Raw genomic sequence first — 16,475 nt, 5'->3', positions numbered from 1 at the left:
TACACCAAAATTCCATCTCAAGGAGAAATTTTTAGCATTATACAAGATAAGAAGCTAAGGGTATCACACCAACTAATGTTCAGGTCACAGGATTGTGAGCACTGATTATTTGTCTCCTTACAACAGCTTTAAAATCCATTTTTCAATGTTAGAAGTAATAGGGAAATAGGCAGTGAGTGGGAGGCTGTGAAACAGACCAATCTCCATAGTTTGTAAATTCCTGCCAAAGATTCTTTGAGAATTTTAAAAAAATTACTATGTATCCAAGTACAAATATACGAAGTATCCTGATTCTTTGAAAAAATATTTTGAGACAAAAATAAAATATAATATACGGAATAAAAATCCTATGTGTGTGATTTTATGATCATACATACATGTGATCATAGACTCACATTCATGCACACACATAAAGATATGTGTGTGTGTATATGTCTGTATGTATATGTATATATACAGTCATTACACTCTTTTCTCTTTGGCTTTCTGCTGCTGAGGCTGTGCCTTACTATTTTGCCACATGAAGAAAAGGGGAAAAAAATTTTAAAAAAAAGAAAGAAAAGGGACACTATGAAAAAAGTGATGGCATGAGATTATAGTCCCAGTCTTTCCATTTACCTGAAAAACAGCAGAATGGAAGAGGGCTTGAGGGTTAATGTTCTTAGGCAAACAAATGCTGGTTTAAAATCTGGGCCATCCTAGCGAAGTGACCTAATTTTCCCATTTGTAAAATTAGAATATATTAAAGAAGTCTGTGGTTAATATTTATATCAAGATAAAGCTTTATAAAATAGGAACAATAAATGCATCATGGCAAACACCATGAACCCTAATGAATGTAAGCTATGGTTATGGTTCTTTTCATTTTTAACTGTATTTTCCAGAATGCCTTCACCTCCTGAACCATTGGCCATTATTTGTAGAAATGCAGTGGCTAATTTCTGGCCTTCTCTATACAGTTTATAACTTTCATCAACTCCAGGGAATGAGAAGTCCTAGAACAGAAAGTAACACTGTGAGGGGTTCCTGGGGGGCCCAGTTGTCTGACTCTTGGTTTCAACTCAGGTCATGATCTTGGGGTCCTGGGATTGAGCCCTGCATTGGGCTCCATGCTCAGCGGGGAGTCTGCTTCTCCTTCTCCCTTCCCCTGTTTTTCTCCCCACTTTCTCTCTCTTCTATAAATAAATAAATAAATAAATAAATAAATAAAATATTTAAAAAAATAAAGCTGTGAAAGCATTAGGATGAATGTAGAATATGGATGTAGAATATATTCTATGATGAGTTCATAGAATAGAATGCGTCTCTTTTGCATTTTTTTTTCTTTTTGTCCTTCTGCTTTCAGTAAGGGTCATCTTACTCTGTCCCTGGATAGAAACATGGGTAGATGCCATAATTTCCCTCACAGGGTTAGATAACAGAGAGTCCTGTGATCACACCATGGGACAGGATGGTGCTCAGTAATATGGAGGAACAAGCCACAGATACACAGGTGCAATGCACCAAAAAGGCATTGCATTAAGTGAAAAAAATCCAGATCCAAAAAGATTGCTGACTGCATGATTATTTATGTGATTTTCTGGAAAAGTGAAAACAGGGTCAGAAATCCAATCTCTACTTGCCAGTGGTGAATACAAACACTGAATACATTCCTACTTTCAGAGGACCCCAAAGAAGCAGGCAGGAACTTTAAAGGTGATATAATGTCTGTATCTAATTTTGGTGATGGTTACACAAAATTATACATTTGACAAAATTCATAAAAATATTACCAAGAAAGGGTGATTTCATTCTACCTAAATTATACTTTACTAATCCTAATTTACACACAACACTCACACATACACACAGCCTAGGGATTATCATCATCCAGATTTAGAAATAGGGCAAGAGAAGAATCTCTGGGTATATTACACTTCTTAAGTGAACTAGTATCTTCATAATAATGCCAGGAGATATTCCCTAATGAGAATGTTTTATCAGCTTTCAGTTATAGAGTGGTAGGAGTTTGGGGTAAGAAAAGGTCTTACTAGACTGATACTGTAATCATAATATTGATTTTTTCATGTTCTATTCGCTGGAAACTTACACCCACATTTTAAAGGGGAAACTGAGCCAAAAAAGATCACATGCACTATACTGGAAAGGGGCTCTATACATGGGTGTCAAGTCTCTGTGGGTCAGTGCTCTCTTGAAATGCTTGCTAATTCCTTCTTTGTGTTTTGTAAGTGAAATTCCATGGGATAATGGACTATGCACTGGGGCCTTGGGGCCTATACTTAAGTGAGGTCCCACATCTCCCCATCTCCCTGCTTCCCTGATGTGGGTTCTCTCACCCCAGTAGGGGTCCATGCATGGGTGCTGGGAGGATCAGACTCAAGCACATGCACCTCTTGTGCAGCATCATGGGGCTGGGCAGACCTGTGGGTGCTCACTTGCACTTACCCAGATGTATCCTTATACTAAGGGAATGCAACGTTAAATAGTAAATAAAAATCTCTATGATGGATCAAGAAGGAGATGGAAGAAAAAAGGGAAATAACTTTTTTCTTGCATTTTTGAATGAGACCTCTGCATTTTCATTTTGTATTGAGCTTCCCAAATTTTGGAGCTGAGCCAGAACCCACTGCATCCTTTCAGGCCCAGGAAGAGCTGCAGAGTCCAGCTATGGCCTCCTCCAAAGACATTTTTGCATGATTCCAAATACCTTTTTCTCTACTCTCTAGCTCTTTTTTATGTTCTTGATGTGTCTTTGGAGGTCCTAGAATCTTGTACTTACTCCTTAAAATGTACTTTGGTTCAGAAATTTCTCATTTAGGGATCCCTGGGTGGTGCAGCGGTTTAGCGCCTGCCTTTGGCCCAGGGCGCGATCCTGGAGACCCGGGATCGAATCCCACGTCGGGCTCCCGGTGCATGGAGCCTGCTTCTCTCTCTGCCTGTGTCTCTGCCTCTCTCTCTCTCTGTGACTATCATAAATAAATAAAAATTAAAAAAAGAAATTTCTCATTTATATTCGCCCTCTTGTCCACGTTTCCATTCTTACATTCTGTTAAAAAATGTGGATTTCGGGGATCCCTGGGTGGCGCAGCGGTTTGGCGCCTGCCTTTGGCCCAGGGCGCGATCCTGGAGACCCGGGATCGAATCCCACATCGGGCTCCCGGTGCATGGAGCCTGCTTCTCCCTCTGCCTGTGTCTCTGCCTCTCTCTCTCTCTCTCTGTGACTATCATAAATAAATAAATAAATAAATAAATAAATAAATAAATAAATAAATAAAAATGTGGATTTCCTTTCCTATCTTCAACATGTCTCATCTTCAGCGCTTTTTAGTTACCATTGGTGAGTTAGAAGTTGAAGCCCTGTCTTGAAAAGGTTATTTTAGGAATAACCCGTGTTTGGCATAAGTTTCAAATAAAAACAAGTACAGGAAACATGTATAAAGTCCCAATTCTGTCCCAGACACCATTCTAAGTTCATCCTATCACCTTAACTTGTTACACCCTCAGGATGCTTGGATGTGGTGGATATTGTTATTATCTCCATTTTGTAGATGAGCAACTTGAGTCAGAGAGAGGTGAATAGATAGCCCACAGTCAACAAAATAAAACAAACAAAAACTAGCAGGTAATCTAATCAAACTTCAGATATAAACCCTGTAACTCCAGACCATGCTCTCAATCACCTGGGTCCACCATAGTTGGGGGTACCAGAATTATTTCTCGTAGGGTCTGTCTCCTTTCCTGATTCCTGAAGAGTAACAATAATCTTAATGTGTTCATGGAGGGCTCACTGTGCCAAGTACCTGGGCTTCTTATCGGTGTTTTGTAATTTTGGTTTCAAAAGAACTCCCTGAAGTAGGCATTAACAATAGTTTGAAGATGAGGAAGTTGAAGTTTAGAGAGAATGAGAGCTTGGGCTCCTTTGAAGGCTACTGAATGTGGCAGTAACTGCCTCCAGTGCCTGGTCTGCATAAAGCAGAACACTACCGTGTGGAAGAGCATGGCGTCCACCACAGTGACCATGACGGCAGCTGGCTCACGTCCAGCACCCACCAGCCTGCTCCTGAGAGCCCAGTACATGCATCTCTTCCCAATTCCACTGTTCAGTTTTATCAGATTGATATCCTGAAAGTAAGCGTGGTGGGCGTGTTTACTCTGCAGAAATGAGTGGACTGCAAATCATGGTTCTACCTCCTTCCCCTTGGGAGAGCTGGTTTACCAGCACACTGCTGTGTGAACTTCAGCAAATTACTTAACCATTGCGCAGCCTTTCAAGTTGCCACCACTTTCTGATTTGCTCTTGCCACTTGGACTGCCTACACCCTTTCCCACTTGAGATGAAATTGGTCTCCATTGATATCTTGTCTGAACTGTTGGTACAACTCTGCTTCTAGACTTTTCCCCATTTCAATCCACTTTCCACACTTCTGCCAGAATTTTTTTTTTTTTTTTTAGTTTTTGAATCTTATTGAAAACGAAAAATAAAATGTGATGAATGTAATGCTTAGCATGACAACATTCATGTAGTTACCCTGTAGTGCTGTGATTCTTCGCAGAAGCAGAATTCATCATGAAATTGCCCTGCAGTGGTTCTCCAACTCAAGAAAATGAGGAGAGGCTCAGCATGGCGTATCTATGCACCGGTCTGATATTCTGGTCAATCTGTCCACACTCTGACTGTGTGGGATGGCATGGCATTACCGATGGAGCTCAGGCTCTAGAGCCAGACAGAGTGTGCTTGGGCCAGAAGCTTTGGCTCTACTGTGACTTGGATGTGCAGCTCATAATCCATTATCCAAATGTTTCAATCCCATTGCCTATGACATGGGGAGAGCATTGGTATCAAGCTTATAAGATTTCTGTGAGGTTTAAACAAATATGTACATATAAATGGACTTAAAACTTGGCACATAGTATAAGCTATATAAGTGTAAGTCACTGCTATTGGTTTGTAATATTGTTATCATCGTTATGAGTAGTCTTTCTTATTAGGTTGATCATTTAGAACTGAAGGAAAGAGATTATCCAGTATCTTCTGAAACGTAACCAGGTGGTTCCATTGAAGAAATGCTTGATACCAGAACACTTATTTAATTACCAGGCTTTTGGAAACAGAAAAAGACCTATTTGTTGGGTAAAATAAAAAAGACAGTGGTACAGATTTCCTGCTTCCCTCTCCATCCATGTCAATTTCCCACCTCTGCTACCAGGATGGTGGTGGTGTGAGATCCCGGAGGGGGAAGGGAAGGAAGTAAAACAAACCTGTGTGGAAGAGAAGGCGATGCTCCACCATTACCTGTTTTCTTCCTTCTACAATCACATGTGAGGCTGGCACCTCACCACTCACGATGAAAACCACATTTTGCAGGCTCTCCTGCAGAGAAGTGTAGTCTTGAGATTGGGTTCTGGCAAAGGAGATGTAAGAGTGGCCTGATAAAGTTAATTACATAATTCCATAAACACAGTGGGAGACTTAAGAGCTCTCTCTCTAAGAACACGATAGATTGAAGAAGAAAAAAATAATTATATCTATTACTGAGTATAAATGTGGCAAATTAACAGGTGGTGAATCTGGACAAAGGAGATGTGGGAGTTCTTTGTACACTTCTTGTAGTTCCTCTGTGAGATTGAAATTACCTTTAAATAAAATTGTATTGGGATCCCTGGGTGGCGCAGCGGTTTAGCGCCTGCCTTTGGCTCAGGGCGCGATACTGGAGACCCGGGATCGAATCCCACGTCAGGCTCCCGGTGCATGGAGCCTGCTTCTCCCTCTGCCTATGTCTCTGCCTCTCTTGCTCTCTCTGTGTGTGACTATCATAAATAAATTAAAAAAAATAAAAATAAATAAATAAAATTGTGTTATCAAAAGAGGACATTTTCAAAAAGTGATTGTAATGGTAACCAAAATTCTTCCTCACCAAAGACCCCTGGATAAGGCAACTATTCTTTTAAATTTTCCATTTTTAAGTGGTTTTAAACTTGCAGAATTTCTATACATCCTTCATCTGACATTTTCTAATGCTAACATCTTGCATAACCATAGTAGACTTGTCAAAATTAAGATATTGACACTGGCACAACATCAATTACCAGATTTATTGAGATCCTGCCAGTTTTTCTACTAACGTACTTTTGTGTCTCATATTTGTTATGCCTCCTGACTGTCTTCTAATCTATGAAAGTACCTCAATTATTTCTTGTTTTTCATGATTTTGACATTTTTGAAGAATATTGATCAAGTCCTTAAGACTATTCCTCAGTTTGGATTTATTGGATGTTTCTCATGATGATATTCGATTTATGCATTTTTGGCTAGACCAACAAAGTGATATGCCCTTCTCACTCTGTCATATCCGGAAGTACATAGTGTCAATATATCTTATTCCTACTGATATTTACCTTGTTCACTTACGTAAGGCTGTGCATATTGATTTTCTCCTCGGTGAAGTAATTACTTTTCCATTTATAACTAATAAATACCTGAGATAATTTCAGACTATGCAAATATCCTGCTACTCTTCAAAATTTCACCCATGAACTATAGAAACCATTGATGTGTTTTACTTGAAGCAACTATTAATGCAGTGTTCTTTTTTTAAAATTTTTTTCAATTTTTATTTATTTATGATAGTCACAGAGAGAGAGAGAGAGAGAGAGAGGCAGAGACATAGGCAGAGGGAGAAGCAGGCTCCATGCACCGGGAGCCCGACGTGGGATTCGACGCCGGGTCTCCAGGATCGCGCCCTGGGCCAAAGGCAGGCGCCAATCCACTGCGCCCCGCAGGGATCCCTTAATGCAGTGTTCTAATGATGATTTTCTAGACCTCCCTCTTCTTACCTATTTATTTATTATCAATATGATTCCTTGAACATTAATTTTAAACAATTTTATTTAAAGGTAAGTTTTAATAATTAACCAAGAAAAAGACTTTTTCTCTCATATGCTTTATGTTTTAGAAGAAGAGGGTGATTTACTCAATTTATTTTATGGGGAAGATAGAACCTTGAAATAAGATAAGGTCTAAGATAATACAAGAATTGTAGGAGTACCTGGGTGGCTCAGTCACTTGAGCATCCAACTCTTGGTTTCAGTTCAGGTCATGATCTTGGGATCATGGCATTGGACCCTACGTGGGCTCCTCACTCAGCAGGGAATCTGCAGGAGGTTCTCTCTCTCCCTTTAACTCTGCCACTCCTCCTGCTCATGCTCTCTTTCTCTCTCTCTAAAAATAAATAAATAAATCTTAAAAAATGTAAAATAATATCACATAAATATAAATTAGAAGTCCAAAATAAAATATTCATAATAAAATTAGATTCTATTTATAATATATAGATATATATATCTATATTGAATATATATACATATATATATTTAATCATAAACTTGGCATTTCAAGTTAGGGAATAAATAAGAATCAATCAATAGTGTTGAAACTATTGGTATACATATAGGAAAAAAAGTAGATGTGTACCTCACACCAAAAGTAAATAGGTATTCAACTGAGTAACAGTCTAAATGTAAATACATTTCATACTATATAAGTTTATCCTAATAATCTAAGGGTATATATCTCATAGAGCAATTCCTGGATTAGCAGCAGCAATAGCAGCACCTTGGACCTTGTTAGAAATGCAGATTTTTAGGCCCTGCTGTAACCTAGAGAATTAGCAACTCTGGGGGTGGGAAGACCAGTTTTCATTTTAACAGTCCCTCCAGGGGATTCTTTTGCATGTTAAATTTCAAGAATTACTATTTTCAGAACAGAGAAAGATTTATTTAGCAGGATACAAAAAGCACTGACTATACAGGAAAGATAGACAAAATTAACTTCATTAAAATGGGAAACTGATATATCAAAGAAAAACAAAGATGGCCTCAAACACGTGAGAAGACAAGCTACTGACAAACAATATGGTTAATTGAATATAACTACTAAAAGAATATATAAGGAACTCCTAAAATTCATTAAGAAACATCACATTAAAAAATGTTAAGAAGACACCGACAGATATGTTAAGGAGGGAAAAATGAAATATTACTATATAACCTCCCAGAGAACATGCCAACAATGATATGTCCTTGCAAATTCATCAATGACTTCTTCTTTGCCTTCTGTAGTCTTAAATCAATCACTGATTTTTTAAGAAAGAGCCAACGGCCAATACGCTTTTGTTAAATATCTACTATTATGATAAGCATTTCGCTGGTTGCTGGGAATATGACACTTTGTTGTACTTTATTGTCATAATCTAGTCCCCCTCATAGCTAGCAGGGTTTGGTTTCAGGTCAAGTTTTATCTAAAAGGTAGTATCCATGGGGGGGTCCCCGGGTGTCACAGTTGGTTGAGCATCCAACTCTTGGTTTCCATTCAGGTCATAATCTCAGGGTTGTGAGATCAAGCCCCAAATGTGGGACTCTGAAGTTAACAGGGAGTCTGTTAAAGTTTCTTTCTCCCTCTCCCTTTGCCCCTCCGCCTGTTGAGTGCTCTCTCAATCTCTAAAATAAATAAATAAATAAATAAATAAATAAATAAATAAATAAATAAATAAATAAAATTTTAAAGGTGATGTTCATGAATGAAACTGAATCCATAGACAGAACATTCAAGGTGTCAAACTGATGGAATGAAGCAAAGAAGGAAAATTCTTGTAAAAGCAACAATCAAGGAACCCTCATATAGAACAGGAGGATTTAGGACTAAAGAGGCAGAAAGCCAGAGAAGAGAGCCTGAGGGGATCAGTGGTCTTGCTAAAGTTAGCTGTGGGCTTTTTATAGGGTGGTTGTTACCTCTTTTGCACTGAGGGAGAAACTATTAACAACATCAATCTCTCCTCTGACAGGCGAATGAAACTCACCCAGCCCTCAAGGAACTCAGAATTTAGTCTAGGGTGAGAGAGACACAAAACCGAAAAAATGTGCCAGAGAGCTGAGAGAAAATTTGGTCTCAACTTCTACAAAGGAGCTTCTTCTTCTTCTTTTTTTTTTCTTGAGCATTCTTCCCTCGTATTTTTTAATATAATGAATTACATAATTGACTTTTTAAAAAAACATTTTCTCTCGCTGACAGCGTGAGCTTAATTTGTGATGCAATTTCAGCAAACATATAGTAAGTTTTCTTTTGTTATTCTTTTAGTGACTTTTTTCCCATCATTTCCCCTTTCTTTTTATTTGCCATTTCAATTTTTTAAATGTTCCAAAGTTTATATATATGTATACATACATATATATATGTATGCATACATATATTTATATGTGTATATATAAATATATAGATATTAAAGATTTTATTTATTTATTCATGAGAGACACAAAGAGAAAGGCAGAGACACATACAGAGGGAGAAGCAGGTTCCCTGTGGGGAGCCAAATGCAGGACTCGATTCCAGGACCCTAGGGGTCATGCCCTGAGTCAAAGGCAGACACTCAACCACTGAGCCACCCAGGCATTCCCTGTAGTTTTATATTTAATGCATTTGCATAAATTAACTTACTTTCTGGAGTAGGAGAGGTATCAATATTAATGTAAAAATATTAGTATAATAATTACAGTGTGATATATTAATAACCGATTGAATTTGCATAAAATTATGATAAATGCAGATGTAATAAATTTTCTGGGAAATCCAAAGAAGGCTTGACAAAGGACTATCTGTAATTTGGATCTGGAATTATAATTAGGAATTAAGTGGTCTGACCAGAAGGCTAAGGTTGTCCAAAGCTAAATGCATAATCATAGCAAAGAATGACACAGGAAATCTTTTCCATATAAGGAAGAAATCTTACTTTCCTCATCTACTTAGTATATTTGCTCTGGACCACAAATTAGAATGTATGCAAAGGGTCTCAAATATTTCATGAGCTTTATATGGTTTCATTGTCGAATCTTTCAATTTTTTTAAAAAAATGTGCTCGTTTAGGGGGCCTGGGTGGCTCAGTTGGTTGAACATCCGACTCTTGATTTTGGCTCAGATCATGATCTCAGAGTTATGAGATTGAGCCCTGTGTGTGGCTCTGCACTGGGTGTGGAGCCTGCTTGAGATTCTCTCTCTCCCTCTCCCTCTGCCCTTACTCCACCCCTATTGCACATGCTCTCTCTCTTTCTCTCTCTCTCTCTCTAAAACAAAAAATGTGCTCGTTTACAGGCAGTAGTTTCTACTTAGAAACACAAAATATGACTTAAAAAAAACTTTCTGTAAAGTGCAACTCTAATCTTTTGATAATACTTTTTTTGAAGAAAATTACTTATTTCAGTCAGTATCTGATTGATTTAATTTTTTTCACATGTTAATATTCAAACATAAATAAGATTTGCCAGTTTCTAAGATGTGGAATATGTGTAGTTTTAATTATTCTCATGTTTTTAACATCCAAATTAATTGAATTATTTGACATCAATAATTGAATGATGGTTTTCCTATGTTCGCATGGATTATTTGATTTTATATACTTAGGGAGGTCAAATTAATTGGTCCTTTGACTCCATCCTCACTGGTAATGTTGGATCGTTCACATCTTGTGCATGGACAATACCTTTCTCTCAGAACAGACTGAATCTGAAGTGTATTGAGTTTCTTTTCAGCAGAAACACATATTTCCTCAAGTCTTTGTGGGGGACATGAAATATTTTTCATTTTGGTTTTTTAAATGTTTTTTGTTTCTTGGTTTTGCTTTTGGAACATTCAGATTGTGTTCCTTTCTAAAAGGAATTGCTTAAGTTAAATATCTTACTATTGATTTGAGCGGATAGATGAGATCAATGCCATAGTCATTTGTGTGTCCAAGATATTCCATTTGATACTTAGAAAGAGAAACTATTTGGAATAAAATGGTGATACAAGGCCCTTAGGATCAGATAATTTGTATTCCGGTGGTTCTTCTTCAAACAATGCCATCTTTGGAAAATCACACAGTACCATCAGTTTTCTTATCTCTTTAATGAAGTTTCTATACTTAACCCTGCCTGCGTAACAGACACAATATTACTTGTTCTTATTTTAATTATTATTAAATTGTCATGTTGAATCTGATGCCCTGAAGGAGTCCCTAGGATACCAAGTTGAATTACACAAGTCAATTTGAGAATAAATATAGTAGTTATCTGGTTGAATCTTCTCTTTCCCTGAGGAGAAAGTGAGCTGCAGACATAGCTGTGATTAGCCACAAGGCTCAGAAAACTGGGGCCAAAGCTATGACTAGAAAATCATACCTTCTTATCCATGAAGAAACAAAGCTGCAAATATTTTGTTTTGTTGAAATGTCTTTTTAGACTGTGGGATTCGGGAAAAATACCCAGATACACAGCTTAAATATGTAAGGGGTATTTAGGTAAGTGACATCTTGGAAGGAGTGACAGACTGACAATGAGTACTGAGTCTTGTGCTCACTCTAGAGCAGCAAAAGCTCTCTTAAAGAGTTAAAGAGAGGGACACCTGAGTGGCTCAGAAGTGGAACATCTTGCCTTCAGCTCAGGGCCTGATCCAGGGTCTGGGGATCCAGTCCCACATTGGGCTCCTTGTGAAGAGCGTGCTTCTCCCTCTGCCTGTGTCTCTGCCTCCCTCTCTGTGTCTCTCATGAATAAATAAATAAAATCTTAAACAAAAAAAGGTGCTAAAGAGACTCATTATCTTAATCACAAAGCAGAGGCAAAACAGATCCCCCCCCTCCACCCGAAAAGATATCTAGAGGCCTAGAGATATCTTAGTTTTAAGAAAGCTAAACAAATAATGTATTTACAAACTCGGGATCATGGTTTGGCATCCTGTATAGCTCCTTTCAGTAGAGGACATAAAATGAGGGAGAAAAAAAGCACTGGTATTGGATATTCAGCGCTGTTTTGATGAGACCATTCTCACTCCCACTATTTGGTTTCTACAACAGTTGGTTTCAGTTGTAGACATGGATGCATCAGTCTTATTAAGCCATTAATCTCATCCATTTGATTCTTCTTCATCTACTTCTGTACTCACTCAGTAAACTCGGGATCATGGTTTGGCATCCTGTATAGCTCTTCTTCACAGCAAGGGTCTTCTGAGAAGGGCAATTATTTTCTCATTGGGAAGTAGTAAGTGTCATCCAGCCAAATATATACGAATTTGATTTAGCAGGAGTCTGACTCCTTGAATCCAATTACTGAGAAAAGTAGGTCTATTTGAGATATTCTAATAGCTGGATTTGTCAGAGAGTTAAGGGTATAAGACCAGACCAGAGAAGACCAAAGATCCTGTTCGGGTGATTCTAATAATGACTTAAGAATGATCTCTATGATGTCTTAGACTCCTCTCCTGATCAGGAAGGACAAAAGGTGGCATACCTATGATTTAAATTTGTGGAATGGAGAGGAATCTGGGGTACAACATTGTAGGGAAATTCAAGGTTAGAATCAAGGAAAAGGACTAAAACAATTAGTCACTGAGAATAAGAGAAAGTGAAGAAAAATAGCTTCTGTATAAAAATAAATTATATAAAATATGAAAAATCACATTCAGTATAAAAAGGCAGTATACTTAGTAGTTAAGAAAATAGACGAAAATTGACTATATGAGTTTAAATTGAACCTCTTCCACTTTTCCACTTACAAAGTGTTTACCTTGAGGACCCTATCCTCAAAGAATTATAGAAATTATATACATAACTTCTATAATTATCAAAATAGATATAGGTAGATATAATATATATAATCCTATGAGAATAAATATATATATATAATGTTAAAATATGTCGATACCTATCAAATATCTCTATCTCATGCTAAAATAGATCTGACTCAGTAAATATCTAATTATTGCAAAATGTAGATGAGTGTGTCCATGGTTCTCTCTGCTGCTGAGTTATGTATGCCTGAAACTTTTTTAAAGAGGTCAAAATAGAACAGATGGAAGCTTGGAAAGAACAGTTCACAAACAATCGTAGGTAAAGAATTGGGTCAGCAGAAAACTGGACAAGACGGGAATTATTAGAATATGACCAAAGTAGCCAGCTTCATGCCTCAAGGCTTAGACCGAACAAGCCAATTATAAGTAAAGATTCAATGAACAATTTATATATTTCTTGTGTTCACACAGTACTTCCTTATCAGTTGTGTCTACTAAGTTCTGGGTAATAAAATTGCCATTTATAGAAGAGGGGTCCAACCTAGAGAAATAAAATCATTTGCCTAATGTCAAGGGAATGGTTTGAGAAATGTTTAAAAAATGCCTTTGTTGTGTTGAATAAATAATACAGAGTCATCCTTGCATTCTGCATATATGAAAAAATATTAGTAAGACAGATCAATTCCCTTGGCTCGTAGAGAATATTTTTCCAGTATAACAACACAGAAAAAAAAACAAAACAAAACAAAACATGTAGTCACTTGGATAACTAATATTGCTTACTTGCTATGAAGTATAGATGTCATTTATTGAGGTGGAGTGAGGTTGGGGTGGGAGACAGCTCTGTGATTATTTCTGCTATTTAAGCAGGAGTTTAAAATATTTTTTTAAGATTTTGTTTATTCATTAGGGACACAGAGACAAAGGCAGAGACATAGGCCGAGGGAGAAGCAGGCTCCTTGCGGGATGCCTGATGTGGGACTCGATCTCGGGACTCCAGGATCATAACCCGAGCCAAACACAGAGGCTCAACAACAGAGCCACCCAGGCACCCCTGCACAGGAGTTTATATTCACACTTTGTCAGTATTTGAAAATTCTGTTTGAGGGAAAGAATTTTTCCTCCTATCATACAATATGATGTGATAAAAGTTAAAGAACCATTTATGAGTCTTATATTCAGAACTAATCATCAGTAAACAATTCTTAACATACTACTTGAAGTTGCCTGGAATTGAATGCCTATGAAATGTGAGATTTGACAGTACCATGTAGATCTTAGAAACTTATGGTAGAAATAAAATGTACATGTTTTGTGGAGTGGGAAGGCTGCTTTTGAACACACTGAAGATCTTAGAGGACAAAAGTGACAATGGTGGGACTTTAAGATTTCATCTCTAAGCATAGATACAAAATAGACATTTTTTATGACAGCTCTGCTATATTGCTATAGGGCAAATATTTCAAGAAACTGAATCCAAACTCTTAACCAACAAGTGGCTGAATTATAAAGTAAATGGAAATCATAACCTCCCCAGGTCTCCTAAGTTACAATTGCAATAAAGTGGAACTATAATAATTGTTTGGGATTATGAATTCCCAAATCCAAAGGGGGGACAAAAAAAAAACAAACCCCCAAACAAACCCCTACAACAAAACAGAAAACTACATGTCCCTCCCCGTCTGAGTAGATTTGCTTCCCCTTGATTGAAGATCTTAATACTTTTCTTGCCAGGGGCATTTGTCCTGCACACCCAAGCTGAATCTCCTTAAGACCCAATTCCACACCACTCATTGTTTCAAAACTCATGTTAGACTCAAATCCCAGTGAATCTCAAGGAGTGTAATACAAACTCTAAGAATTATCATACATAACAAAAATATTGCAAAATTTTGCCAACTCATATGTGTAGAAACCCATAGAATATGTATCACAATGGATTCTAAAGGTATTTGATAAAGGAAGGAAGGATGGTCCAGATTTGGGTCAGTATAAATTTATTCATATGGTTTGACTGATCAGAGATTCTGGATTCAAAGTTACTGGAGTCAGCTCGATTGAAACCTAGGTTCAATGGCACCCTTGCTTCTCCAATGCTAACGTGAGCCCTGGAATACAAAGAGTCATTTCTCTTTTCCTGACTGAACTTTCCGGATACGCCATCCTCAATCCACTTGAACTACAGCAACCTCAAGCAGCCAGGAGAAGGTCTTGGAAAATGGGGGTGCCATTGTTTTAACTGCAGATGTCTTGCTCCTGCCACTGGATTGATTGTTTCAAGAATATTCCACTCTTATTGCATGTTTTGCTGAGTTTGGGGACATCTTTGTTCTAGTCATGTGATTACCAGACCAACACTTCCTGATGGAGAGCCTCACTTTTATTTATGTCACATTCTACTTGGAGGTGTGAGAAATGTTTGTTGTTTCACAGCAAGCCCCTTCATGTTGAGAAAACCATTACAGGAATTTGCAGATGTGACTCATAATTTGAGGTGTGGGCTTAGGAAAATTTCTTTTAATTTTTTCTATTGTTTGTTTTTGCAGTTTTCATTTTCTGTGTATTTAAACCATGCTGAATAGAATAATAATGGATTTGCTCTACTATCCTTAACTCAGTGACATTTTTAACAGGAAAACTAAGGTCCAATGAGATTAAATATTTTGACCAAATGCACACAGAAAATGAGAGGTAAGCTATAATTAAAAATATGGCCCTCTGAATCCATGGTATTTTTTATTAAAAAAAATAATCTCCCTTCTAGGAAGGGGACAAAAGCTTATAAACTGATACATGACAAATCTAGAGACCTTACCTAACATTTGGCATGAGATAGACAATAAACAAAAAACTGCACTCCGGACCAGCATCTCTAAATGTGCATTTATAGTAGGACTTAAATTCCATATTCAATAGGATTAAGAAGAAAGAAAGTATTTAGAATTAAAGTAATGCTAGTGACATCTTGATATGGAATATAGAATTTCTTTTTATATTAAACTCTGGATTATCCACTTATTTATTTTATTATACTCTTCCATGGTTTCTGCTATCTCTTTCCTTCCAAACAGGATTGTACAACAGAGCAGCAAAATATAAAAATCATAAATTATAGATGCAAATCCACACTTATCAGTGACTGTTAACTACACCATGTGAAGCAGCATGAATTTGAAGAAAAATGGTACAAACTGGGAAACCAGCTTACTACTTTTTGGTTTTGCTTACCTCAGGCAAGTTTCTCAACATTTTCCAACTTCTGTTTTGATGTCTGTAAAATGAGGATAACACTCTGCAGGGGGGTTGAAAGATGAAACACGATGTTTGGTATAAAGCCCTCATACAATATTAATATTAATGCTAAACTAAATATGTAATCTTGGGCAACCCAAACTTTTGGAATTTGTTTCCTCCCCTTCAAGCTAGGAAGGATCACATTCATTCATGGACTATTGCTGTAACAATTAGATACAGTGCAACCAGCACTCTCAGTGACTGCTGCTAGATACGGAAAATTGATAAAACTGCTCATCACGGTTTCTAATCCAACTCAAATACCTTGAGCAAGACAGCAAGTAAGTAGAGCAAGAGGTGAATTCAACCCAGAGGGCATCATTTTTATCAACTGCATTTCCAAATGATGAGGTTTAAATGCCATTCCTGAAATCATTCAGCTAGATAGGGGTCTTGCTGATGATGAAGGCAAGACATACAATGCATTAAATGAGAGACTTTCATAAGGAGTGTCCCTAAAAGGTGCAAAGTTCTGAGATATGTCTACTAGGGGGATGTAGAGGGAAAAGGTACTTTCCTTGACCTTTATGAATTGTTAGGAGGCAAAGTCTAAAATGTAAAGTGGACATTTTTATAACACTTATGACAGACA

General features: G+C 37.3%; 1 long non-coding RNA gene across 1 annotated transcript; it reads right to left on the bottom strand.

Moving 5' to 3' along the window:
- Nucleotides 1-4,258: 4,258 nt before the first annotated feature.
- On the bottom strand, nt 4,259-12,201 carry LOC140600751 (uncharacterized). The gene is made up of 4 exons (XR_012003918.1): nt 11,966-12,201; nt 7,047-7,219; nt 5,260-5,402; nt 4,259-4,814 (listed from the first exon to the last, which is right to left on the bottom strand). It is a non-coding gene; the product is annotated as an uncharacterized lncRNA (long non-coding RNA).
- Nucleotides 12,202-16,475: the final 4,274 nt, after the last annotated feature.

Source organism: Canis lupus, chromosome 12, assembly GCF_048164855.1.
Source record: "Canis lupus baileyi chromosome 12, mCanLup2.hap1, whole genome shotgun sequence".
Lineage (NCBI taxonomy): Eukaryota > Metazoa > Chordata > Mammalia > Carnivora > Canidae > Canis > Canis lupus.
Note: the sequence above shows the minus strand (reverse complement) of the source record. Positions and strands in the feature narration are given on the sequence as shown.